Source organism: Eptesicus fuscus, chromosome 1 (assembly GCF_027574615.1).
Source record: "Eptesicus fuscus isolate TK198812 chromosome 1, DD_ASM_mEF_20220401, whole genome shotgun sequence".
NCBI classification, from domain to species: Eukaryota; Metazoa; Chordata; class Mammalia; order Chiroptera; family Vespertilionidae; genus Eptesicus; species Eptesicus fuscus.
Genome location: NC_072473.1, coordinates 73,933,579 through 73,960,775, shown reverse-complemented (window position 1 = coordinate 73,960,775; position 27,197 = coordinate 73,933,579). Strand labels below are relative to the sequence as shown.

General features: G+C 43.0%; 1 pseudogene; it reads right to left on the bottom strand.

Annotated features, from left to right (window-relative positions):
• Window positions 1-20,817: 20,817 nt before the first annotated feature.
• Window positions 20,818-22,404, bottom strand: LOC129149322 (ribosome biogenesis protein NOP53-like; annotated as a pseudogene).
• Between the last annotated feature and the right edge of the window lie 4,793 nt (window positions 22,405-27,197).

Sequence of the window (27,197 nt, the reverse complement as noted above, 5' to 3'; positions counted from 1 at the left end):
AGGTTAATATGCAAATTAACCATCACTCCATCACAAAAATGGTGGCACCCATAGCCACAAGATGGTGGTGCCCAGTCCCCTCAGCCTTGCTGGAGTCCCCAAGTCCTGGGGGAGCTGCTGCTGAGAGTGGGCAGCGTGAGCAGCCTGATGTAATGCTTGCTTCATCGCTGCGGTGACAGAGGGCCTCTGGGCAGCGGGTGTGGAGCAGCCGGGGCGGGACACTTACTTCGTCACCATGGCAATGCCCCAGCCACAGAGGACCTCTGGGGGACAGGGGAGCCAGTCTACAGCCTCCGCGGCTGAGTGCAGGCCTGGAGAGGAGATGGTGGGCCCGCCTCCCACGGAAGCAGCGCAACTCCCTCCCGGCACCCACACTTGTTTCCACCTCCTGCGGAAGACGCACAGCTCCCGTAGAAACAGCATGGCTCCCGTGTAAGCAACAAGGCTCCTGGTGGCACACTGAGGTTCCTGCCGGCTCCTGCAGAAGTGGTGCACGATATTACGTGATGGGCTACTAGTAAGAAATATTTATGTGAGTCTGATAGACATAATATAAATAATCAAGTATGGTATCAGCTGTTAAACCTCACAGGAGACATTTTTGTAACAACCAGTTTTTATCAAATTCCATTAGAGAAATTCTATTACATGTCAAAATAGAAAACAAACTGTATTGTCTCCATGTGTGTGTCATTTGAACCCTCAAACTCTTGTTTTTCTAGTTGACCATTCTAAGAATTTAAATTGGACTTGATATTTTTCAGGAGCCAGACATTTCATTACCCATCAAGTTTTGGTTGTATTATTTTTTCAATCAAATGCAATTACTATATTGAACTGCCAGTTTAATCTTCCTAGCTTTGTTTCCAGAAAACTGTATAGCATAAAACATGCGATCCTTTAAATAATTTCAAAATGATTTCTTTACTTACAGTTTCAGTACATATGGCCTGTAGGTTTGAGAACCTCAACAGGTTTGCTTCCCCTTTGACTCAAGGGAACTAGCTTACAGGTGACTGACTGATGGTGAAAATTCACATCTATGTAGTAGCTATTCAGACCAGGTGGCTCCAAACTTTTGTTGAAAAAGAACATTGTTCAATACTTTCCATGAAATAAATTGAAGGTCTCTCAGCATTTAGTGTGCAATGAGCTTGGTAAGTATACAGGGTGGGGCAAAAGTAGGTCTACAGTTGATCATATTGAAAATAATACAATAATTCTATATAATAAAAGGCCAGGACCATAAGTATAATGACCAGAACAACTACTTGACCAGTTGCCATGAGGTGCATTTACCACCTCTTGGTCCCTCTCTCCCCGCCTTGCAGGCTCCATTCGCAGCCTGTGGAACTGGGAACCATGGCAAACCAGGAGAAGGTTGGCAGTGGGGCAGAACTGGGGAATGTTGAGCAGTGGTGGGCAGTGGGCAGTGAGTGGTGGCGAGCATCATGTAGTGTTGCGGGGCAGGGAACATAAAGGAGTGTCGCAGGACAGTAAGCATCACAGAGTGTTGCGGGGCAGCTGCGGAGAGCATCATGGAGCACTGCGGAGAGTAACGGGGTGGGGAGCTTCACGGAGCCTCACAGGGTGGTAGAGGCGAGTGTCGCGGATCATTGGGAAGCATCATGGGCCTGCGGTGGGGAGCATCGCGGAGCTTCATAGGGTGATGAAGGTGAGTGTCGCAGATTGTTGGGGAGCATCATGGAATGGCGACAGGGAGCATCTTGGAGCATCATGGGGCAGGGAGCTTTGCAGAGCAGGGAGCTTTGCAAAGCCTTGCTGGGCGATGGAGGCGAGCATCACGGAGCTTCATGGGGTGACGAGTATCATGGAGTAGCACAGAGTACCGTGGGGCATCGGACATGGCCCTGATCGCAGGCTAGGCCTCGGGACCCTACTCATGCATGATTTTGTGTGCTGGGCCTCTAGTTAATAAATAATAATACAAGAATAAACTTTTACATACTTTTGCCACACACTGTATAATGAAGATAAACAAAGCCAGCTCCTTGATCCTTTAACACAAAGATCAAAGATGAAAACATGAAATCCTCAAAGACCAACTATGCATTTTAATTTGTGGCAATAGAGCCTAGCTTGTATGCTGCTGATGGAGGTAAACCATCAACTTTGTAGCTGATATTAAACCAAATTCTTCTCCTTTAGTCATTGAAGAAGCAGAAACTAAACTCTTCCTACATGAAGAACACTTTTATCACCTCAGTTTTTGGTCAATCAATAGACTGGCATGAATCATAGCCATAGCATGCACATTTGCATATCTGTAAAGCAGGCAACTATTGATTATCACCTACCAATAATTTACAACCATGTTTGCTCTTGGTTGTCAGGATTCCACTTGGAGATAAAATGGACTTAATCGTACTCTGACATTTTAAGCTTCAAAGTAATTAAGCATAAAACTGCCTGTATGGTTACCCTCATTAGAATATTTGGCTTTCATCATGGAAACTGATAGGAATCTCCCACACTTGGTGCTGAGTTATGTTCATATTTAAAAGAAAATTATTTGTTCAGTATGTCAACCTTTCCCTTTTGTGGGCACACCTTCCCCACTTTGTCAATGTCATCATCTAAATTGAGTCAATTCTAAGTTATACATTTGTTTTTGTATTTTTTTCTGGAGAAAAATCTGCAAAATCGCTCCACTATTGTCTGGTAAGCTGCCTTTGTATCTAATACATTCACTCAGTAAATTTAGTTGAATCTCTACTATGTGTGTTTATGAAAGGCATTTGTTAGCAATGATTTGGCCAACGTTCTCTTATTGACAGCAAGGAGAGAGAAAGTGAGAAGTAGCTTTCAAATACATTCAGAAACATGCTGTCTCGTGTTAGTTAAAATTTGAGGGATTTAAGATGACTACAAAGGTGACCCTGAAATAGCAACTTATTAGTCAAAAGTAACCCCTGCTTCAATTGTTTAGGTTATTAGTAATTTATAAAGCATCTACTATGCCCCAGTTCCAGTATTCTGTGCTAGATATATGATTATCAAAGCCCCAGTTCTCTCTTCACAATAGAGAGATCCTACCATTTTCTGCAAGGGAAAACTGATAGATGGAGGCAGAGGTAGTTAGATTATGACCTAGAATGGGAAATAAAGCCAGAGAAAAGAACTGACTAACAATTGCTCCTACAAATAGTTAAGTGTCCTCAGTATCATTTAGTGAGTTGGCTGGGAAACTATAATCATGCTACCAGCAATTTCAACTACTTCTGCTGAAGCCTGGCCAAGCTCATCTATCTATATAATAGAGGGATATGCAAATTAGCCAGGATGCCATAACATCACAACCAAATAACAGGTACCTGAGGCCGCATGGTGCCTGGCTGGGGCGAGGGACCTCAGGCCGTGCCCCCAACCCTGCAGGGCTTGACAGGGGACCTCAGTCAGTGCCCCCTGCCCCAGCACCAAGCCTGGAGACCTCAGTCCACACCCCCCATCCTGACGCTGGGGCAGGAGACCTCAGGACACACACCCCGACCCTCAGGGCTTGACAGGGGACTTCAGGCCAGGTCCCCCGCCCCACAGGGTTTGACAGAGACCTCAGGCTATGCCCCTCGCCCCAGCGCCAGGCCTAGAGACTTCAGGCCACGCCCCCCCACCCTGGTGCCAGACTTGGAGACCTCAGAACATGCCTCCTACCACGTGAAGCTTGTCGGGGACCTCAGCCCATGCCCCTCACCTGACAGGGCTTGATGGGGGACCTCAGGCTGCAATACCCACCCCAGCCCCAGGCCAGGAGACCTCATGCCAGGACCCCGCCTCAGCACCAGGCCAGGGGAATCAAGCCGTGCCCTCAGCCCAGCGGGGCTTGATGAGGACTTCAGGCTGCACCCCCTACCCCAGTGCCAGGCTAGGGGTCCTGAGGCTGCAGCCCACACCCTGTGGGGCTTGATGGAGGACCTGAGGCTCTGCCCCCTGCCTAGAGGAGCTTGATGGGGGTGGGGCCAGCCGGGTCTGGGTCTCCTGCATTTTAGAAGCACATGCGGGTGGTGGGCAGGGACTTGACTCTAGGCCTCACAGCATGCCCCAGATTCTGACAGGAGGAAGATTTTCATATACATTTTACTAATTTTCTTTCATCTCTGACACTTCTATTACAGAGAAATGGCAAATAGCAATGTTAAAATATTTCCTCCAATTAATTCCCTTTTAATGTGTACAAATTTCGTGCACCAGGCCACTAGTTATATATAAAGTAGTTGTGCCATGGCCAAACATACAAATGTCATTGTTCCTGCAATTTACTCTTTATTACAAATAACAATAAAATCCAAGCAATCAGATCACATCAGATATCTAATCAGGCCAAAAAATTCACTTGCTCCAATTAATTAATCTACTAGCTAGTTTAAACAATGCACAGTAAAACCTTGATTAACTTATATGCTTTCGGAATAGAATATTTTGGGTAATTCGTCTAATCAAAAGTTGAACAGGAAGCATTTTTGACCCTTGTTGAACATTATTTTTAAATGGTCAAGGCAAATTTCCAGCTTATGTGAGTGAAACCTAGTACACAGAGTTGCATTTTTACTGAGTAATGGCAATCATTTAGGACTTTATGGTCATCAGAGTGCACATCAGTTCTCACTCTCCAGAGCAGGAGATGAAAATTAGAGTTGTCTAAGATTGTGGTTTGACCTAAAAACATTTCCTAGGGGCCATTTTTAAAAATCTTTGATTCTAGTTTGCTTAAGTTTTAGCCTCTCTCTCCTCCATTAAATGAATAATAATAATAATAATAAAAATAATAATAATAGTGTGATTGTGTATTCTGGCTAATTAAGTGTGTTAGCGAAGTAGAGTTTGCTAAAATGCCAACTAGCTGCTTAACACTTGGCAAATAATAATGAATAACATAGATTGTAATATCTGAAAGGAGTTTAACATTTTTTTTTTATAGAGGAGGAAACAAAGGTCCAGATGGGTAGTGAAAGCAACTTTGCCAAAGTCACATAAGTAATCTTAGATCTGAGCCATATATCCCAATTTCCTCTTTCAGAATTCAGCCACCCAATGCCAATGATAAGTTTTCTAGAGTTACATCTTTTCTCTCAAATAAAATGATTAGTCTTGATAATCTTAATTGTCTCTCCCAACCATAAATGTCTTTATTTCTTTGAATAAATACTATAATTACTACACCTGTTTTAAAATGCTTTAAAAAAGTAACCAGTTTAGAGACATGGGTATTATAATGACAAAGCACATTTTAAAATTTTACATAGTGTTTCAAATTAGGCTATGCAATGCAGGATACTGAAAGTTGTTGAAGTCTTCTTTTATCTCAGAGGTGCATTGAAATGCAGCTTTGAAAGATCATCAGTCTCATCTGTCCCAAGGCTGATGTTCTTTTGACTGAAATGTAAATCTGTTTTTCCAGAATACCTACTAGTGCTCAGAAGAATTTCAGTATATGGAGGTAAGAATATAAGCTTCCTTAATATGACATCTTACTATTTTCAGTTGGAGCTCTTTAATTCAGAAGGGATACAGGTAGAAAAATTACTGATATGACTGTGATGCTCACAAGAAGAAACCTTTTTAAATTAAAATTTTATTTTAAAATTAAAACAACCAAGGTATTTTCTAATTTTAATATATGAATAAGTTTTCTTATTCATAATATCTTATGAATAAGTTTTCTTAGGTATACAAAGAAAAAAAATATTCAGATTACAGGAAATGTTAATTTTTAGAGTTAAACGTTTTTCCTTTCACCTTTTAAAAAAAGAAAAGTAAGCCTAATTGAATGCAGCAGTGTATTAAGTGATTTTGGTTGTTGTATTCCAGGCCACCTACCAGAGTATTCTTTTAATAGAGCACTTTCAAATACGCACACCCACTGTGCTTTTTCAGTAAAAGCTGGTGTAATTTAGTGTCCCTGAGTACTTCTACCACAAAGGTTTTGAAGTGGTAACTATTGGCGATACTAGGTAATACACTGAGTGGCCAGATTATTATAATCTCTGAATGCATAATAATCTGGCCACTCAGTGTATATCCTATATAATAAAAGGCTAATATGTAAATTGTCCCCTCGACCAGGAGTTTGACCAGCAGGCAGGCTGGCCAACTGCCCATGTCCCCTTTCCCTGGCCAGGCTGGCTGGACCCCACCCATGCACGAATTCCTGCACCGGGCCTCTATATATATATATATATATATATATATATATATATATATATATATATATATATACTGAATGGCCAGATTATTATGCATTCAGAGATCATAATAATTTGGCCACTTGTTGTAATTTTGAATTTGACTGTATATAAAAATCAAATCCACAGTTTCTTTGCAAGTACTCACCTTTCAGTCTTTAATATAAATTTATGAAATAGAAAAGTATAAGATTAGAATTGATTGCATTTGTCTTCTACAAATATGTATCTTTATATTGCTCATTTTATTTTACTACCAGAGGCCCAGTGCATGAAATTCGTGCACTGGGGGGGGGCGCGGCGGGGTTGTCCCTCAGCCTGGCCTGCACCCTCTTCAATCTGGGACCCCTCGAAGGATATCCTTCTGCTGGTTTACAGGGATCTGGCCTAAACCGGCAGACGGAGAGCTCTCTTGCAATCTGGGATTGCTGGCTCCTAACCACTCACCTGCCTGCTTGCCTTCCTGATTGCCCCTAACCACTCTGCCTGCTGGCCTGCTTGCCCCCAACGGCCCCTTGCCGCCGGGCTGCTTGGCCCCAAATGCCCCCCCCCGCCAGCCTGATCAACCCCAACTGCCCCCAATGCCAGTGTACTCGCTCCCAACTGCCTCCCCTGCCAGCCTGCTCACCCCCATCTGCCCCCCTGCTGGCCTGCTCGGCCCTACCTCCTCAACCCACTGGCCTGCTCGCCCCCAACTGCCCCACTGCTGGCCTGCTCACTCCAAACTGCCCCCTCCGCTGTCCTGATCATCTCCAACTGACCTCCACTGATGGCCTGCTCACCCCCAACTGCCCCCCCTTGCTGGTCTTCTTACCCCCAACGGCCCCACCCCCCACCAGCCTGATCACCCACAACTGCCCTTCCCTCTTGGCCTCTAACCACCTCTGCCTTGGCCCCATCACCATGGCTTTGTCCAGAAGAACATCTGGAAGGTCTCCTGGAAGTTCTCCCAGTCTAATTAGCATATTACCCTTTTATTAGTATAGATAGAGGCCTGGTGCACAGGTGGGGGCCAGCTGGTTTGTCCTGAAGGGTGTCCCAGATCAGGGTGGGGGTTCCCTTGGGGTGTGGGATGGCCTGGGCGAGGGGCCTGTGGTGGTTTGCAGGCTGGCCATGCCCCCATAGGGTAAGAGTCCCCGCTGGGGGTGTGTGGCCAGCCTGGGTGAGGGGCTAAGGGCTGTTTTCAGGCTGGCCTTCAGGGTGGGGGTGGGTCCCGCTGGGGTGCTTGGCCAGCCCGGGTGAGGGACTGAGGGCTGTTTACAGGCTGGCCAAGCCCTCAGCAGGGACCCTCAACCCATGGGAGTGTGGTCAGCCTGGGTGAGGATCTGAGGGCTGTTCTCAGGCTGGCCATGCCCCACGGCGATCCAGGCTCCCAGGCCCTCCTTTTTTTTTTTCAGCACCTCCTTGAGCACATGCCAGGGCTGGCTGGAAGCAGGTATCTGGGATTTATTTATCTTCTATAATTGAAACTTTGTAGCCTTGAGCAGAGGCCAGGGCCGGCCAGGGCGGGCGGGAAGCTTGGCTTCCTCCATCACCAGGGGCAACCCAAGCCTCCTGCTCGCTCCAGCTCTGTGGCCACTGCCATATTTGTTGTGTTAATTTGTATAATTGCTCCTGATTGGCTGGTGGTGTAGCGGAGTGATGGTTAATTTGCATGTTTCTCTTTTATTAGTGTAGATTGTCAAAAGATTCACTTCATAATGCTGAAAATAAGAAGAAGGAAGTTATCTCATTAGAATGCTGAAAGGATTAACAGATGCCATGAATGTTATGTAGGTCAAGTGGTGTTATATCAGACAATGACTATATAGATTTAATATATGTCTGACATGATTACATCAGAATATTAACATTTATATAACAACTAGAGGCCCAATGCATGATATTCATGCAAGGGGCTTGGCCCTCGCAGCTGTGGTGGCTGCCTTGGCCCTCACAGCCTCAACTTCATCTGGAAGGACGTCCAAAAGGCTGTTCAGCTGTCCGGCCTAATTAGCACATTATGCATTTATTATTATAGATAAGGACTATAATGAGGATATGATAATGGGTTGGTGATGATTTCAGAGACACTATTTAAGGAACATTCACTATTGTCACTCAAATGATTATTTGCATATGTGGAATTTATGAGGAAAAATTATAAATTCAGTTAATATCTTCTTTAAGATAGTGTACCTGTTCTTCTTTGGCCATATATACAAAGATAGGTAGATAATTCAGGCTAAGGAGATATTCCAGTTAGGGCCTGAGTTATCTAGATCAGCACTCTTCAAGAATCTCTGTGATGATGTACATGTTCCATATCTACACTGTTCAATATGATAGCCAATGGCTACATGTGTCTAATGAGCACAAAACATGTGGCTAGTATGACTGAGTACATTAACTTTTAATTTTGCTTAATTCAAATTTAAATGTAAATAGCCATATGTGACTAGTGGCTACCATGTTGGAGAACATAGATATATATTTTTTTTGCACATAGAATAATGCCAACCAATAAGGGCATATTGTGGTTAAGATGGGGGGAGGACGAGGTGGAGGTGTAGTGCGGCGGGGGGTGGGTTTGTAGAAATGTGGATTCAGCTTTTCTAGGGATGAATCCTGGACTCCATCACTCATTAGCTGTGGGGATTTGGAGAAGTTATTCAGCCTCTATGAACTTCAGTTTCCCCATTTAGAAACTAAGGGCAATAATAATGTTTCTTCTTTTTAGGGTTGTTCTGAAAATTTAATGATATATTGTAAGAGAAACCCATAGCACAATGCCTGGCACAGTGCAAATACTCAAAACACAGTGGCTGTTATTACTTGATCAATTTCAAAACTTCAATTAATTTTGGGTTATATAGACAGTTTTAATGTCAACAGAGGTGTTTCAATGTGTTGTACCTAAAAAAAGTGAATGGAAAATTATTTAATGATTAGGCATATTAGAAAATAATTCAACTTTTTTTCTCTTCATGACATATTATGCCAGGGTAGAAAATTTGAAAGTCACTTCTTTTCATGGCAGTATAGGATGTTTTGATGAGAAAGAGTTGAAATCCAAGGGATTTTAAGACCGATGAGAGAAGGAGAAATTTTAATAGACCCTGGTGAGAGGGGTTCAGGAAATTTTTAAAAAATCATTAAAAGTACTAATTCTTTTGGAATGCTCTACCAAAAACTTAGTTGCTTCATTTATTTGTCTAGCAATAGCTTCTAGGCTCGTGAAATAGTCATTTCCTTACCAGACACCTAGTTTTCCTCCAATATCCCCTTTTTTTCTGTAGTAACAGAATTCTAAATTTATATCTGACCTTATGATCACCCAACAGAAAGACTGTATTTCCCAGGAAACTCCTTGTGGCCAGGAGACTAAGTCATGATAAATGGGATATAAGTGGAAGTAGAGCATGCAAATTCTGGAAAATTCATAAAAAGGAGGAGGTTTTTCCTTCTCTTTTCTCCTTCTGCTTAAAATACAGACACTACAGCTGGAAGAAGCCCTCTTTGACCACGAGGTATCCTTCAGAATGGAGACTATACATGAGAAATCTGCAAGATCAAAGATCTTTAGACCATACCAGCCCTGCTATGTATCACTGCACTTGAATACATTAGACAAACAACTATCTTGTTTAAGCCACTCTTATTTAAGATTTCTGTCACTTGCAGCCAAAGCTAATTCTAACTCACCACAGGTGTTCCAGCTTAGACTGTATAAACATCTCTTTCCAGTGAATAAGAGTTCCAAGGAAGACTCACTTTAGATTTGCGTTTCTTATAGTGAAGGACACACTAACAGAGGGTACTGAAATGAGAATTTAATGTACTTTGAAACTCATTCTATACAGGATTCAGGGGACCAGTCTAAAATCAATTAGGCTGCTAAAGGAAACACAAAGAGAAAATATCTATGAAATGTAAAACTATGAACGTCATGGAAAATGTAGAACCATCTTTGAGCATCTATATTTTGACAGCAATAGAAATGGGAACATAAAGCTACATTTTTTAGTGTATATAAGTCCTGCTTCCAAAAACTTTTTCTACCCTTAAATGAGATATTTAAATTCATCATGCTGAACCTATGAACAGAAACATAGGATATTTTTCTGGCACTTGATTCTAGTTGACCTTTGATGAAGGCATCATCTGTAGAAAATCTATTTTGGGGCAAATAATGGAAGTTCTTATTGTTAGATTGAGGAAGCAATGCAGCCAAAGGTATCCTAACAACTTTATCTTATTAGAATGAAAATGATTCCTTATAGCTATTCCTTGGATGACCAATCAGTATTGCATTTTATGGGGGGAAGGCATTAATCAGAACCATTATTTGGACAACTCAGTGGTTTTAGAATTCAACAACTATTTGGTTAATTATTTTTTTAAGAACTAGGAACTGGTACATTTTGGGGGGCAAAGCACTCACACTGGTCTAAAAATATCAATAGTTTCTCCAAATTAATACTAGATTTGTTATTCAGAGTGTATGGAGTACTTATTTTTGAAGAGCTATGTATGAGTATTGACATTTCAACTATATAGACATAACTTTATTTACTGTAGTAAAAGCATATTAATGTTGATTTATTTAAACATTTCACTGAAGTGGCAGTTTAGTTTAATCAAATACCAACCTAATTGGGTTATGTTTGATTTAAAAGTTTCAAAACACTACTATGAGATTTGTTAAAGGCTGAATTTAGAAAAGTTATAATCATTAAAAATGTACATTATGTGCTGAGGCTATACTGAGTTTAGTGGCAAATTTCCAAGCAGCAGACCTTTTAAAAGACTGATTGTCTGTGACTATGTAATTCCCTCAGCACTGAGCCAGCCTTGCCATTGACTTGCAAATATCAAGTTAGAACACTGCCCAGAGCACGGACAAGAAATAAGTGCCTAAATGTAGGAGAAGGGGGAAGAAAGAGTATTGCTATATGCTTTCTTTTTAGTTTCCCAACTGCACATCCTACAATGGTTATAATGCCAGCTAAAATCATGTTTTGGAAGGTATGTCAGCATATTAAAAAATGTATTCCTCACAATTCTTTTCCAAATGTACCATATATTCCAAACACAAGATGCCTCACATCTTTATGAAACTTGAAAAAAAGAAACATGAGAAAGAAGGGTGATCGACATAATTGGACTTTTCAGAATTCTTTGGACAATTTTGCATCCTTATAGGCAAGGTCATGCATGGTAAGGTTTTATTGATGGGAGACGGCAGAAAGAAGTTTACAGTGTGAAAGAGGATTTTGGGATGAAATGAAAAAAGAGAAATGTTTGTTTTCATCAAGAGTAATACAAATCCCCTGTGATTTAGACATTATTCTCTAATTTTCAGTCTAGATGACAGAAGTATTTAAGTCTCTAAACCTGTGATGCCTGATAACATGGTTATACTGAACTTGAAATGTGTCGTGCAACCAAGGAACTACATTTCTAGTTTTAATTAATTTGTATTAATCTAGATTTAAATTGATAAGTGTTGCTAGTAGTTAGTGTATTGGACAGTGCAGATTTAGCAGCTTGATCAAATTCCATTTTGTTTTTTGTTTTGTTTTTTAATATATTTTATTTATTTTTCACAGAGAGGAAGGGACGGGGATAGAGAGCTAGAAACATAGATGAGAGAGAAACATCGACCAGCTGCCTCCTGCACACCCCCTACCAGTGATGTGCCCTCAACCAATGTACATGCCCTTGACCGGAATCAAACCTGGGACCTTTCAGTCTGCAGACCATCGCTCTATCCACTGAGCCAAACCGGTTTCGGCTCCATTTTGTTTTGTTTTATTTTCAAGACTACTTCATAGTGGTGATGCAAACATGGGTAATCCTAAACCTGTACTGACCAATATAGTAGCCATTAGACACACATGAAATTAGCATATGAGGCCTGGCCAGTTTTGCTTAGTGGTTAGAGCATTGGTCCAGGAATAAAGGGTCATGAGTTTGATTCCCAGTTAAGGACATGTACCTTGGTTGCAGTTTAGATCCCTGACCCTGGTCTGGGCATGTGCAGCAGGCAACCAGCTATGTTTCTCTTACATCGATGTTTCTCTCTCTATCTCTGTCTCTCTAAAAATAAATGGAAAAAATATCTTTGGGTAAGGATTAAAATAATTTAGCACATGAAATGGGCCTAATCCAAATCAAGATACACTGTAAGTACAAAATACACACTGGGTTTCTAAGTATTACTATGTAAAAAAAGAATGTACTATTTCACAGACCTACAACGAACTTCCAAAAATTCATCTGAAATAAAAAAGGCTGCAGCAATCATGAGAAAGAAGAACAAAGTAGGTGGGATCTCAATACCAGATATCAAACTATACTACAAAGCCACTGTTCTTAAAACAGCCTGGTACTGAAACAAAAACAGACATATAGATCAATGAATAGAATAGAGAACCCAGAAATCAACCCAAACCACTATGCCCAATTAATATTTGACAAAGGAGGCATAAAATGGAGTCAAGACAGTCTCTTCAACAAATGGTGTTGGGAAAATTGGACAGCTACATGCAAAAAAATGAAACTAGGCAACCAAACTACACCATACACAAAAATAAACTCAAAATGGATAAAGGACTTAAACATAAGATGGGAAACCATAAAAATATTAGAGGAATCCACAGGCAGCGAAATCTCAGACACATGCCAAAGCAATTTCTTCACTGATACTGCTCTTAGGGCAATGGAAATTAAAGAGAAAATAAACAAATGGGACTACATCAAAATAAAAAGCTTTTGCACAGCAAAAGAAACCATCAACAAAACAACAAGAAAGCCCACTGCATGGGAGAATATATTTGCCAATGTCATCACAGATAAGGGTTTAATCTCCAACATTTACAGGGAACTCATACGACTTAACAAAAGGAAGATAAACAATCCAATCAAAAAATGGGCAACGGACTTAAATAGATATTTTTCGAAGGAGGACAGAAGGAGGCCAAGAGACATATGAAAACATGCTCAGTCACTAATTATCTGAGAGTTCAAATCAAAATGACAATGCGGTATCATCTCACACCTGTCAGAATGGCTATAATCAACAAATGACAAGTGTTGGCGAGGATGCAGAGAAAAATGAACTCTTTTGCACTGCTGGTGGGAATGTATACTGGTGCAGCCACTGTGAAGAACAGTATGGAGTTTCCTCAAAAACTAAAAATGGAACTCCCATTTTAACCTGCGATCGCACTTCTAGGAATATATCCCAAGAAGCTAGAAACACCAATCAGAAAGGATATAAGCACCCCTATGTTCATAGCAGCACAATTCACCATAGCTAAGATTTGGAAACAGCCGAAGTGCCCATCAGCAGATGAGTGGATTAAAACACTGTGGTACATCTACACAATGGAATACTATGCTGCAGTAAAAAATCAGGAATTCTTACCATTTGCAACAGCATGGATGGAACTCGAGAGTGTTATGCTAAGTGAAATAAGCCAGTCAGAGAAAGATAAATACCACATGATCTCACTCATTTATGTAATATAATGAACAACATAAACTGATGAACAGGGATAGATCCAGAGACAGAGAAACGTCGATCAGACTGTCAAACCTCAGAGGGAAGGTAGGGGTTGTGGGGATAAGGAGGAGAGATCAACCAAAGGATTTGTATGCATGCATATAAGCCTAACCAATGGACAAGAAAACCAGGGGGGTGAGGGCATGAGTGGCGGGGGTTGGGGGGTTAATGGAGGGATGAGGACACATATGTAATACCTTAATCAATAAAGAAATTTAAAAAAGAATGTACTATCTACACTAATAAAAGAGGAAGATGCAAATTGACTGTATATTCTCAACACCCACCAGCCAATCAGGAGTGAGTATGCAAATTAACCCAACAGGATTAATTAACCCAGCAGGCATTCTGCACCAACCCAGCTGCTCCAGGCCTCTAGGCGGTGTGGGATGGAGGAAAGGCAGCTCAGGCTGGAGTGAAGGCGGTGCTGGCAGCCAGGGGAGGGAAGGCCCATTCTTGCATGAATCTTTGTGCATTGGGCCTCTAGTAACTCATAGTATCTTATATGGATTACTTGGGGAAATTATGATATTTTTAATATATTATGTTAAACTAGAGGCCCGGTGCATGGATTCATGCACCAGTGGGGTCCTTTGGCTTAGCCTGTGGGGATTGGACCGAAACCAGCAGTCAACATCTCCTGAGGGGTCCCAGAGTACACGATGGGCACTCTGCCAAGTTGCTGTTGTTGGGCAGCTCCAGCATTGAACATCTGCCCCCTGGTGGTCAGAGCACATCATAGTGCGTCAGTGGTTGGCCGGTCGCTTAGGCTTTCATGTATATACTAGTAGATTAAGTTTAATCTGAACTGTTTTTACATTTTTCAATTTGACTACTAAAATATAAAATTGAATATGTAACTCACATCATATTTCTATTGGACAGTGCTGCTTAAACAAACCATGACAATGATTTAGTTCATTAAGCATGAAAATATATTATCAGTGAAAAAACACTGAAGTAGTGCTGCAAAATTTTGCCATTCTTTGACTGATCAATCCATTGCTAAACAATCTCTTTCCTTACTATGTGCTTCATGACACATGCCAAGAAAACCTCATATCTTAAGGGAAACAAACTTGTCCCCTCATAGCTATGCTTCCTCTCTCTTCTACCTCAACTTTACCAACCAATACTCTTCTGGTGTGTCGTCTCCATTCCTTCTTCCTTATACTTAGCTTCTCATTTATGCATTAGCATTGGTCTCAGTGGAGGTTTGTGAAGTTGTTTCTGAAACAGATCCTTCAGGCTGCTGAGTGACCATTCTTTTATTGGTTTTGCTATATACCTGCCATTTACTTTCCCCCCTCTTTTCCTCCAATCTATAGACTCTCAAGAAGAAAGTTTCTTTACTCAGATTAACCATGTTTTAGGCATGATTTTACACCACAAATTTTCTGATGTCATCCATTTTTTCTTGGTGATAGAAATGACAATTGTTTTTCTGTTAGCATTCCCATTTTCCAACCTATTGTCATTTTTCCCAAAATATGTTGATTGAATCAGAGACTACATGGCCTGCTCACAAATCCTAAAGTGCCCAATCTGAAAAGAATTAGGTAAGAGCTAGAACTTTTAAATAAGAAATGCTCTTTTTAGAATAGAAGACAAGCAGTGAGGAGGCATTCACACTTAATTATTTCTAGAATCTTCCCTCTAGAGCACAGGAATCCTACATCATTAGCAGCTGGATTAAAAACCATAACACCGAAGCTAATGTTAAGATTATCAACCACAAGGAAATATTTCATGGGAGTAAATACCCCTTCTTGAGAAAAAAATAATGAATATATTGATTAATTAAAACAAAATAAAAGTTATGTTTTTACTGGGTAAAAAACACCATACCAATCTTATACACAGTAAAATGGTGTACCAAACATACATAGAAGGTTCACAAAAATTTGAAGCCTGAAAGAATAAGGAAACCTGAATAAAATATAAATTACTAAAGCTATAATAGTTGATGTAATAAATGATGCCTATTAAATATGTATAATCTTCCAAACCCAAATTAAAATATTTAAATTAAGTTAGTTCTACCTTCAAAACAGAACTCTCTATATAAGGCGAGTATGCACCTTCCTACACATGGTGAGAAGTGAAAGGCACCAGAAACACCTCCCACCCCCTTCCTCCCCTGACCTCTATTATTCACCATTCCCTCCTACACACACACACACACACACACACACACACACACACACACACACACACACATACCTTCTCTGGATAATGTAGAATGAAGGAGCTTATTAAGGTAGAGCTATTACCTGGGAGGGAATTACATTAAAGAAATCTCAACCCTTGCCACTTGAATTAGGTTTTCAGTTCCAATTCCTTAGCAGAAAACTTAGTCCACACTATATGGAATCTAGACAGCTATGTTTTATTTGTTATGGGGAAATGGTATAGGTCTAGATATGGGATGCTTCATCACACGGGGAAGGAACCAAACCAGGAATGTCTAGATATTTGGAAACGAAGGGAGAGGGCAGAATGAAGATGATGAGCCTGTGAAAGGATTGGTCTGACAAGTGGGAGGGAGGGAGAAGGGTAAAGGAGATGAAAGAAATGTCCCAGGAACCAATAGCTTGTGTTGGTCCTTTTACTAGGTTTAGCACCAATACAACATCTTAATGTTTATAAGGGTAAGTGAAACACTGTGAAGAATGAACAATGAAAGGAGGATATGTCTAATTGAGAAGCAACTAGTAAGAATACAAGAAGAAATAACAGTGTGCTCAAAGCTACCAGTAAACAACACTTGAATGTCATTTTGGTAGTCATCAACCTGTTATATTAAAATTTTAAACTGAGGTTCCTGTTGAGTCAAGTATAATTTATTTATTGTTGGGATGCAGCGGATACAATGCAGGGAATGGACAAAGATAGGAATGACAAACAGAGAAGAATCAGCACTTCAATTCACCAAGAGGCAAGAGATGGTTTTAGTCGGGAATTTCAAAGTTACAACTAGGGATATCTGTAAGAATTGGGCTGTAGTTGTTAGTTAAACATCAATAACTAAGTAAAGAGAAGGACATAAAAGTTACAATCCAGGGGCAAATTAAGATCAGGAAGCGAAGAGTACCAGAACATCTCCCATCCCACCCTGGGAAATGGGGTGAGAGTTAGTACTGTGACACAAAATAATTATCTCCTAGGTCAGACTAATACTATTTATTCATGGTAGCTTTCAATTCTTGGTTGCTTTAAGACATACTGACTCTACATCTATTTTTCAGAAGATGCACATTTGAGAAGGTTATGCAATATTGAAAGTAAAAATAGCCATGTATCTGTGGCAAGATGTACATTCACCAAACCTAATTTTAACAACAATGTAACTTGAGTAACTTGATCACTTCAAATACTAGGGATTCTATGAGGGCTTATAAGTCTTAATGCACTTGCTTCCTAAGTGGTATCTAATTTAATGCAGGAATTTCTAAAAGTCTGATAATATTTTGATATAATAATAAATGGTATCTATTAAATATGTATTATCTTGGAATAAAAAAGTAGTAAAGTCTTTCATAATCACAGAATTTTTAAAGTAGAATATGTCAAAGGCTATTTAGTCAAATTTAATATTCTATATAATAAAAGACTAATATGCTAAGTGTCTGGTCATCCGGTTATCCGTTTAATCAATCACAGCATAATATGCTAATGATATACTAAGGCCACTCAACTGCTTATTATGATGTGCACTGACCACCAGGGGGCAGACACTCCGACCAGTAGGTTAGCTTGCTTTTGGGGCTCAGCTGATAGGGACAGAGTGAGATGGGTCAGACATGCCCTGGAGCCCTCCCACAGTCCCTCCCTGGCTGGCCAACCTCCTGCTTCCCTCCCTGGTCCCAATCATGCACTGGTGGGGTCCCTACGCCTGGCCTGGGCCCTTTCATAACCTGGGACCCCTCAGGGGATGTCAGAGAGCCGGTTTTGGCCCTATCCCGTAGGCCAGGCCAAGGGACCCCATTGGTGCATGAATTCATGCACCAGGCCTCTACTTTCTAAAGAAATTAATTGTTAATGTAAGTAAGTAACATACATACTTTAAAAAGTCAACTAGTACTGCTAGGCTTATAATACAACTAGAGGCCCAGTGCAAAAAATTCATGCACCGGGGGGGAGGGTTGTCCCTCAGCCCAGCCTGCACCCTCTCCAATATGGGACCCCTCGAGGGATGTCCGACTGCCCATTTAGGCCCGATCCCACAAGGCAGTTGGACATCCCTCTCACAATCCAGGACTGCTGGCTCCCAACCACTCACCTGCCTAGCTGCCTGATTGCCCCTAACCTCTTCTGCCTGCCAGCCTGATAACCCCCTAACCACTCCCCTGCCAGCCTGATCAATGCTTAACTGCTCCCCTGCTGGCCCAAATTGCCCCTAACTGCCCTCCCCTGCCAGCCTGGTCACCCCTAACTGCCCCCTCTGCCGGCATTGTTGCCCCTAACTGCCCTCCCTTGCCAGCCTGGTTGCCCCCAACTGCCCTTACCTGCAGGCCTTGTCACTCTTAACTCCCCTCCCCTGCTGGCCTGGTCCCCCCCAAATGCCCTCCCCTGCAGGCCTGGTCCCCCCCAACTGCCCGCCCCTGCTGGCCTAGTCCCCCCACAACTACTCTCCCCTGCAGGCATGATCCTCCTCCAACTGCCCTCCCCTGCTGGCCTGGTCCCCCCCCAACTGCCCTCCCCTGCAGACCTGGGTCCCCCCTGTCTTCCCCTGCAGGCCTGGTCTCCACCAACTGCCCTCTCCTGCAGGCCCAGTTGCCCCTAACTGTTCTCCCCTGCAGGCCTGGTCCCCCCCAACTGCCCTACCCTACTGGCCTGGTTCCCCCCAACTGCCCACCCCTGCAGGCCTAGTCCCCCCACAACTACTCTCCCCTGCAGGCCTGATCCTCCTCCAACTGCCCTCCCCTGCTGGCCTTGTTCCCCCCCAACTGCTCTCCCCTGCAGGCCTGGTCCTTCCCAACTGCCCTCCCCTGCTGGCCTAGTCCCCCCCAGAACTGCTCTCCCCTGCAGGCCTGTTTACCCCCAACTGCCCACCCCTGCAGGCCTGGTCCCCCCACAACTGCCCTCCCCTGCAAGCCTGGTCCCTCCCAACTGTCCTCCAGTGCTGGCCTTGTTCCCCCCCAACTACTCTCCCCTGCAGGCCTGGTCCTTCCCAACTGTCCTCCCCTGCTGGCCTAGTCCCCCCTAGAACTGCTATCCCCTGCTGGCCTGCCCCCCCCAACTGCCCTCCCCTGAAGGCCTGGGTCCCCCCCCAACTGCCCTCCCCTACTGGCCTGGTTCCCCCCAACTGCCCACCCCTGCAGGCCTGGTCCCCCCACAACTGCCCTCCCCTGCAGGCCTGATCCCTCTCAACTGCCCTCCTGTGCTGGCCTGGTTCCACCCCTCCCAACTGCTCTCCCCTGCAGGCCTGGGTCCCCCCAACTGTCTTCCCCTGCAGGCCTGGTCTCCACCAACTGCCCTCCCCTGCAGGCCTGATCGCCCACAACTACCCTCCTTTGTAGGCCATCTTGTGGTGGCCATCTTGTGTCCACATGGGGGCAGCCATCTTGTGTTGGAGTGACAGTCAATTTGCATATTACTCTTTTATTAGATAGGATGAACAATCCCGTGCCTCATCCTCTCCAAAATCAAACCACATCCAACCCTCTGTTCTGTTTCTTCTGGTGCTTGCCTCCACATATTGAAATCATATACTTATACTGTGATTTTAACATTTTTAAAGTTTTTAAATAGTTATCTGCTGATTTTCTATTATAAGAATTCAGCTTTCCTTAATGTCCCTTCACCCAATGTATATATTATATTTGATTAAATCAGTTAAGTATTTAGATTATTATGACAATATCACATTATTTACAGCTGAACTACCGAATTTATTATGATTAGCTGTCCTTTTATTGAATGACTTTTGTATTTTTGGAGCTCATCAATTGGCTCTTTTTTTTTCATTTGCTTAGCTTTCTATATACCAATAATTAACTTATCCCCAAATTATATAAAATAATTGAAAACCTCCTCTGAATACACACCCAAAGATGTCATTATGTTATCAGTTCTTGAAGGTATCCTTCTGAGAGCTTTCTGTCCTCCTGTGCCAATATACACTGTGGTAGGAAACTGGCTGCCACTTTCTTGGAGCTGAGTATGGAAATGCAATTGAAGTTTTTGCTGTCCAATATGCAGAATTTCTCAGATTTACTCTCTTTTCAGTATAAGGCATCTTCCCTGTCCTTAGTTGGGCCTGCTATCCCTAAGTTCAAAACCTGAGAGGTTAAGCATCTCCAAAAGTAAATCTTCAGTTTTTAACCAGAATGGGAGTAGCAGAAGCAATTGTTTTGGGGGACAGGATAGGAAAGGGATCTGGGAGAGGTTGGTCTAACTAATTGCTTTAAAGACACTTCACAAGGATGTTTGTTTTCAGTCTCACCCAACTTCCCTGCCTGAAATAGTACTTATAATTTGTAGTTTTTGAAACTTTCTGGGCTTGTGTGGTAAGAATGGGATTGCTTCTTTCCTCCGCACCCACCCCCAAGCCATCAGTTGGACATCCCCCAAGGGCTCCTGGAGTGCGAGAGGGTGCAGGCTGGGCTGAGGGACCACCCCCACACACACACACAGAGTGCATGAATTTCATGCACCGGGCCTTTAGTTTAAAAATATGACGCAATTAAGATCTGGATGTCAAGTCCACAATATCTGCAAACAACAGAACCAGGTCTAGAGAAAATCCAGATCTCTTAAGTCTTGGTTCAGTGCACATTCCACTTATCCCACTGACTCCGTCAGATACAAAGACTGCCTATCTTCTCAATTGTTTTAACAGTCTAATAAGTATTTAGAGCTTTATATCAAGTATTATGTGTACAGGTTTAATGCATTTAGAGGCCTGTGTATTATATGTTGGCTTATTGTTCTAAGAGTGGTTTATTTGGCTAATTTTTATTTATTTTTATGTATGTATGTATATATGTATATATGTACTAGTATGTATGTATGCTGGTCCAAAGGTGCTTTATTGAAGGGTGAGGGCTCTGCACCCAGCATCAGCTACAACTGGATCTCCCAGAACACCTGCTTCTCCACGAGCTTCCCTTTGTACTTGAGCTTGAACTGGGCTCTCTCCCAGAACTTGATCATGTTTCTCCTCTGGAAGCTCTTGAACAGGATATGGAGGATGTTGCCCTCGGGCTTCAGGGTTGGGAGTGAGTCTGCTTTCTCTGAGCTGAGCTGCATGTGGATGGCCAGGGCCTCGTACTTGAGCCGCCTCAGCCTGTGGGGCTTGGTGTAGAATGTTACCATGTAGTTGGAAGCTGTGAGGATTAGGCAATTGTGGCATATTGTGTGCAAAGAGGTAAAGGGTAGTATATGACAGTGCTTGGCAAACTCATTAGTCAACAGAGTGGCAAACCGCGTCTCGTGAGCCGCAGTTTGTCGACCACTGGTGTAGGACAACCACTGTGCCTGCAATCATTCCTGCCACCGCTGCACCAGCTCTGCTAGCCACTGCGTCACCTGGGCCTTGATCCCCCACATTCTGAAGTTCCTGTTGTTGGAGCTGGGAGGCCTGCAACATGGCCTGCTGTACCAACAGAATCCGGGTGGCCTTTTCCCACCAATGCTGCTGCTCTGTCTTCTTCTCCACAGGGGCCAGGTGAGCAGGTGTGGCAGCCTTGGCTCATATCCCCTGGTCATCTCCGTCCTGGTCTCCAGCCCCCTCAGGCCACTGGTCCTGGTCCTCGCCTGGCTCCCCCTTCCCATTGGACTCTTCCAGAAGCCCCTGGCATATCTCCTCAAATGTAGACTCCTAGGTGGTGGCCTGCTCAATGAGGGGCAGGGTCAGCTGCAGCTCCAGCTTCTCTGCCTTTTTCTGCCAAAGCAGCTCGACCTCATGGGCTTCCCAGAGCAGCGTCTGGTGGTCCTCAAAGGATGGGTTGTAGAAGGCTACAAGGGGTGTCACCTCCACAGCAGGCACCTGGGATGGTGTGGTGTGGAGATGCAGTGGCACTTGACTCCTTTCTTCTTGGTCTGCTCCAGGAGGAAGGGGTCCTGGCTGGCCAACAGTTTCTCCACAGGGTTATCTTTGGCCCAGAGATTGTAGAAGGGCCGTTCTACAGTGTCCTGAGGCCTAGGCTTGGCTTTAGCCATAGGAGGGTTGAGGAGCTGGGCCTGCATCCTGCGCACCTCTCAGGGCAGCTCACCCTACTTTGCGAACTTCTCCCATAACTGCTCTTTCCGCTTAAGCATCTTGGCGTTGGCGACCTGGTGTGTGAGGATGTTTTGGAGGGCAGGGATCTTGGTTCTATAAAATGAGGGGGTTTCTTGAGGAGCAGGGGCCTCTTCTGGCCTTTGGTCCTCTTCTTGCTCAGCTCTCTGTCTTTGGAACCAGTATCCAGGAAGAGGAGTTTTTTATAGGGGGCCTCTAATACCAAGCCACAGCTCTTGCACTCCTGCGGCCTCTAGGAATTGATCAACTTCCAGCCACAGTGGCTCCTGACAGCCCCGCATATTTCTTGGGCCTCACTGCCACCGCCTCAATGCTGGGTCCACCAAAGTGGGCCACAGCTCCAGGAAGCTGGGATCAGCCTCGCTTTTCGCTTGGAGCTTGCTGCTACTGCCACTGCTTCCTACCGCCATCTTGTTCTCTTTGACTAATTTTTAAACAGTATTTAACCCTAGTATGTTGAGAAATACATAATTAAAATAGTTGATATTCATGAAATTAGAATCAATAACTTCAGAATCTTAGTTTGTTATTTCTATTCAGACTTGGCAACTTGAAAGGATTGTAACTCTTTGCTGGTGTTTGGTAAACTGTGCCTCTTTTCAAGATGAGAAAAACAACCTAAATATGAAGTATGCAAACTTCCACTGTGCTGTTTAAGAAGTTCATGGAAATTACTTCCCCTCCACCTAGTAGTGCTAAACTCAGATATTTCCTAGATAACTAGCAAAATGCCCATTGTACCAAGCATGGCTGTGGTTATTTTTCTACATTGTATGGATCTGGGGGAAAATTGGACTGTGATATCAAAGCAATAACTGGGTAAGATAAGAGGATGGGGGAAGGAAAGGAGGAGGAACATATTTCATTGCAGCCATAAGAAGGTAGTGAAAGGGAAAATTGAAGAAGGGATTGGGAGTTGGAAACTGTTTGCGTTCCTCGCCTAAACAAAAACTTGCAGGACAGTGCTCCCAAACCAATGTTTTAGTGAATAATGTTTTGCCAAGAATGGTTTCCAGGTTAGCCACCATATCGATTCTCTTAGTCCTTGGGCGTGGTTGAGCCTCTAGAACTGAAGCAGCCAGAGGTCCTATCCTCTGATATCCAATGAATCACACACATATTTTCCTTTGTACATGTGCTCTGATGTACAAAAAGTTGGAATCATATCTTTAAAAGATCAAGGTATGACCACAGGCAGAAGTTGACCCAGAACCCATTTATAGGTATGTAGAGAAGCGTGGGAATTTTCATCCCTATTAAGGCCACACAAGACAATGAACTAGTGTTCTTAACTGCTGTGCAGACTTTGAGTTGAGGATGTCACTGATCTTGCATAATATACAATTATTTTATTGTATAGAGTTGGTTCCATTTATTAATAAAGGCTCATTTTAAAGGAATTTCTATAACATTCCATATGTTTATTCTAATATGCCCATTGGATGCCCTCTGGTTTCTTTAAGTGTAACTTCATTATTCTTAGGTCCGGTCCCTTTATACCTTTTACTGAGCTAAATCAATATTTTCTCTTGCTAATGTTTGCCCAATTGGATATATTTACAGATCTGCTGATTTCCTTCTAAGCCAAGTTATATGTATTTTGTTCCTTTAATCATCTTTATACATTACCCTACTCAGTCCTTAATCCAAGGAAAGCCTGTTTCCTCATACTATTGAAATATAGCATTTTCCTTGATATGATATTGTAGTTTTATAAATATGTTTTTATTAATTTAAGAGAGAAGAAGGGAGGTGGAGAGAGGGATAGAAACACCAATAACGAGAGAGAATCATTGATCATCTACCTCCTGCACCCCCCAACTGGTGATCAAGCCCACAACCCAGGCATGTGTTCTCACTAGGAATAGAACCTTGACCTCCTGGTTAATGGGTCAATGCTCAATTCTGAGCCAGACCAGCTGGACAACATTATAGTTTTATAGGCATCCTGCCTTATAGTCTTTTCTGTCTCCTTTAACCTGTTAATTTAGCTAAGAAGTGGATTAAGATGGATACATTTCAAAGGACACATTTCTGTAGGGACACAAAATGCAGATAGAAGGCATAGGTGCAAAGAAGGAATAATGCAAGATGTAGATAACTAATCTTCGTGCACCAGGAGATAGGACACTGGAGGTTCAGTCAGTAATCATGTACCTAGAAAAATATTCTATACCCATTGTGCTCTTCTACCAAAGCAGACATAACAAGATACAAAACACCATGTTTCCCCTACCCCAGTGTCCTATAGTCCAAGATTTAAAGGTCAGATAAAGGAAGAAGAATAAGGAAAGGAGAGTAAGAATGACTGGACAGTAAACTAGGAGAAAATCCAGAAGAGTATAGTATCATACAATCCAGAAGAAATAGTGATTCAAAAAGATATGATTAATAGGATCAGATGCTACTGAGGCATTAAGATTAAGATAGAGAAGTTAACATTGGATTATGCAACATGGTAGTCATTGGTGATTTTAACAAGATTGGTTTCCACTTATTGGAATGGACAGAGGCCAGACTGGACTGGACTAAATAGCAGAAGTGTAAGCACGAAGCTGTCCAGACCAGAGGAGCAAGGTTCAGGCAATTGGTGGGGTATCAGGTGCATTTTTAAAAGAGAAAACCTTTCACTACTTTCTCTGTCTCATGGTCATATTTCCTATGGTGTACTCTAATAGTTTTGCACTATATTCTTAAAAACCTTTAATACTTATTGAGAATTAGAGGCCTGGTTCACGAAACTCGTGCACAGAGGGGGGTTGTCCCTCAGCCCAGCCTATACCCTCTCCTATATGGGACCCCTCGAGGGATGTCCGACTGCCCGTTTAGGCCCGATCCCAGTGGCTCCCAACTGCTTGCCTGCCTGCCTTCCTGATTGCCCCTAACTGCTTCTGCCTGCCAGCCTGATCACCCCCTAACCACTCTGCTGCCAGCCTGTTTGCCCTCAACTTCCCTCCTCTGCCAGCCTGGTCACCCTTAACTGCCCTCTCCTGCAGAGTTGATCACCTCCAACTGCCCTCCCTTGCAGGCCTGGTCCCTCTAAACTGCCCTCCCTTGCAGGCCGGGTACCTCCCAACTGCCCTCTCCTGCTGGCCATCTTGTGGTGGCCATCTTGTGTCCACATGGGGGCAGGATCTTTGACCACATGGGGGCAGCTATATTGTGTGTTGCAGTGATGATCAATCTGCATATTACTCTTTTATTAGATAGGATAGAGGCCTGGTACAGGGGTGGGGGCCAGCTGGTTTACCCTGAAGGGCATGCCGGATCAGGTGGGGGTTCCCTTGGGGTGTGGGGCAGCCTGAGCGAGGGTCCTGTGGTGGTTTGCAGGCCGGCCACGCCCCCTGGCAACCCAAGCAGAGGCCCTGGTATCTGGAATTTATTTTCCTTCTACAATTGAAACTTTGTAGCCTGGAGTGGAGCCAAGCCTGGGGCTCCCTCTGAGGCCAGCAGCCATTTGTGTTGGGGTTGTAATTGAAACTTTGTTGCCTTAAGCGGGTGGGCCCGGCCAGGGTGTGCAGAAAGCTTTGCTTCCCCTGTTGCTGCCGGCAACCCTGGCCTGCTCTCTCAAGCTCCATTCTGCCGCCATTTGTTTGAATTTGTTTACCTTCTATAATTGAAACTTTGTAGCTTGAGTGGAGGCTTAGGCCTGGCAAGGGCAGGCGGAAAGCTTGGCTTCCTCTGTTACCTAGGAAACCTTGCTCTCTGTGGTTGTAGCCATCTTGGTTTGGGTTAATTTGCATGTTCGCTCTGATTGGATGGTGGGTGTGGCTTGTGGGAGTGGCTTGTGGGTGTGTCAGAGGTATGGTCAATTTGCATATTTGTCTATTATTAGATAGGATACTTATAGAGAATTTGGCCTTGAGAGGAATGAGTGTTCCCCCTGCTCCATCCCTAATCATTTTCAAAAGCCTGTTAGGGGTGTGGATTGAAGTCAATGAGTATGTAAAACTGTTTTAAGAACGTCTTCCATGAAAAGAAGTAGAGAAATGGGGCAGTAGATAAGGGAGTGAAGGTTGAGGAGTTGCATTTGCTTATTATTTAAGGCAGCAGAGAGTAGAGCATGTTTGAATGCTATTGGAAATGTTCCAGTAAAAATAGAGAGAGAAAGAGCGAGAGTGAGAGCGAGAGCGAGAGCGAGAGCAAGAGAGAGAGAGAGAGAGAGAGAGAGAGAGAGAGAGAGAGAGAATGGATCCAAAGTACAAAGGGCCTTTGATAGGGGCTTGAACTCTGCAGCCTTTGTAATCTGAGGGAAAGCTCAGCACAGGTATGCAGTCAGGAATAAATATACATTATAAGTCTGCTTAGGAAGATTTTAGTGATGTGATAAATGCAAAGCTCCTGGCTTACTGACTGGAATGTGGAAGGTGCCTGATAAATATTGCTCCCCCTGCCTGCTGCTCATCTTACAATCTCACACTCTTGTATATGGTTCACATTCCCCAGTCTGACATTGCTGGCTCCATATAACTGCCCAACCTATCCTCTCCCTTTGCTGACAAGAAACTTTCACTCTATTGAGACCCATTCCCTCCCATTGTCCCTCTGCTTATTAGCCTCACACACCTTGCTCAGTTCTCCTCTACAAATCACTATCACTCTATGCCTCAATTTCCCTGTAGCCTTTCTGGAGTATCATTACCATCTTCTCCACCATTTTTCTCTTTTGCCCTCCAATCCAACTATCAATTTCAATACTCAGGTAGTAAATATCATCTCACAAAGTTCCTACTCAACCTTCTTAAGGTACTGTCTACTTGTACATTTCTTGTTCCTCTTGCTAATATTCCTTATTCCTTTTGTCTTCCAGGAAATTCTCAAGAAATATACATTAGCAAAGTTGTGTATTTTAATATCCACAAGAGTGGCCCCATCTTCCAGATTTAAGTATTTCCCAGAAGCATATGCAAAATTAAATTGAATTAAGATGGAATTTCTCCATTAACACTGACAGCTCTCTATAGTGAAGATAAAATGTAGTAATTCTGTATATATTTTGGAAATAACCCCTTATCAGATGTGTCATTGGAAAATATAGTCTTCCATAGAGTGGGCTCCCTTTTCATTTTGATAATGGTTTCTTTTGCTGTGAAGAAGCTTTTTAGTTTGATGTAGTCTCATTTATTTATTTTTTCATTTGCTGCTTTTGCTCTAGGAGATGTATCAGTGAAAATTCTGCTATTTGAGATGTCTGAGATTTTGC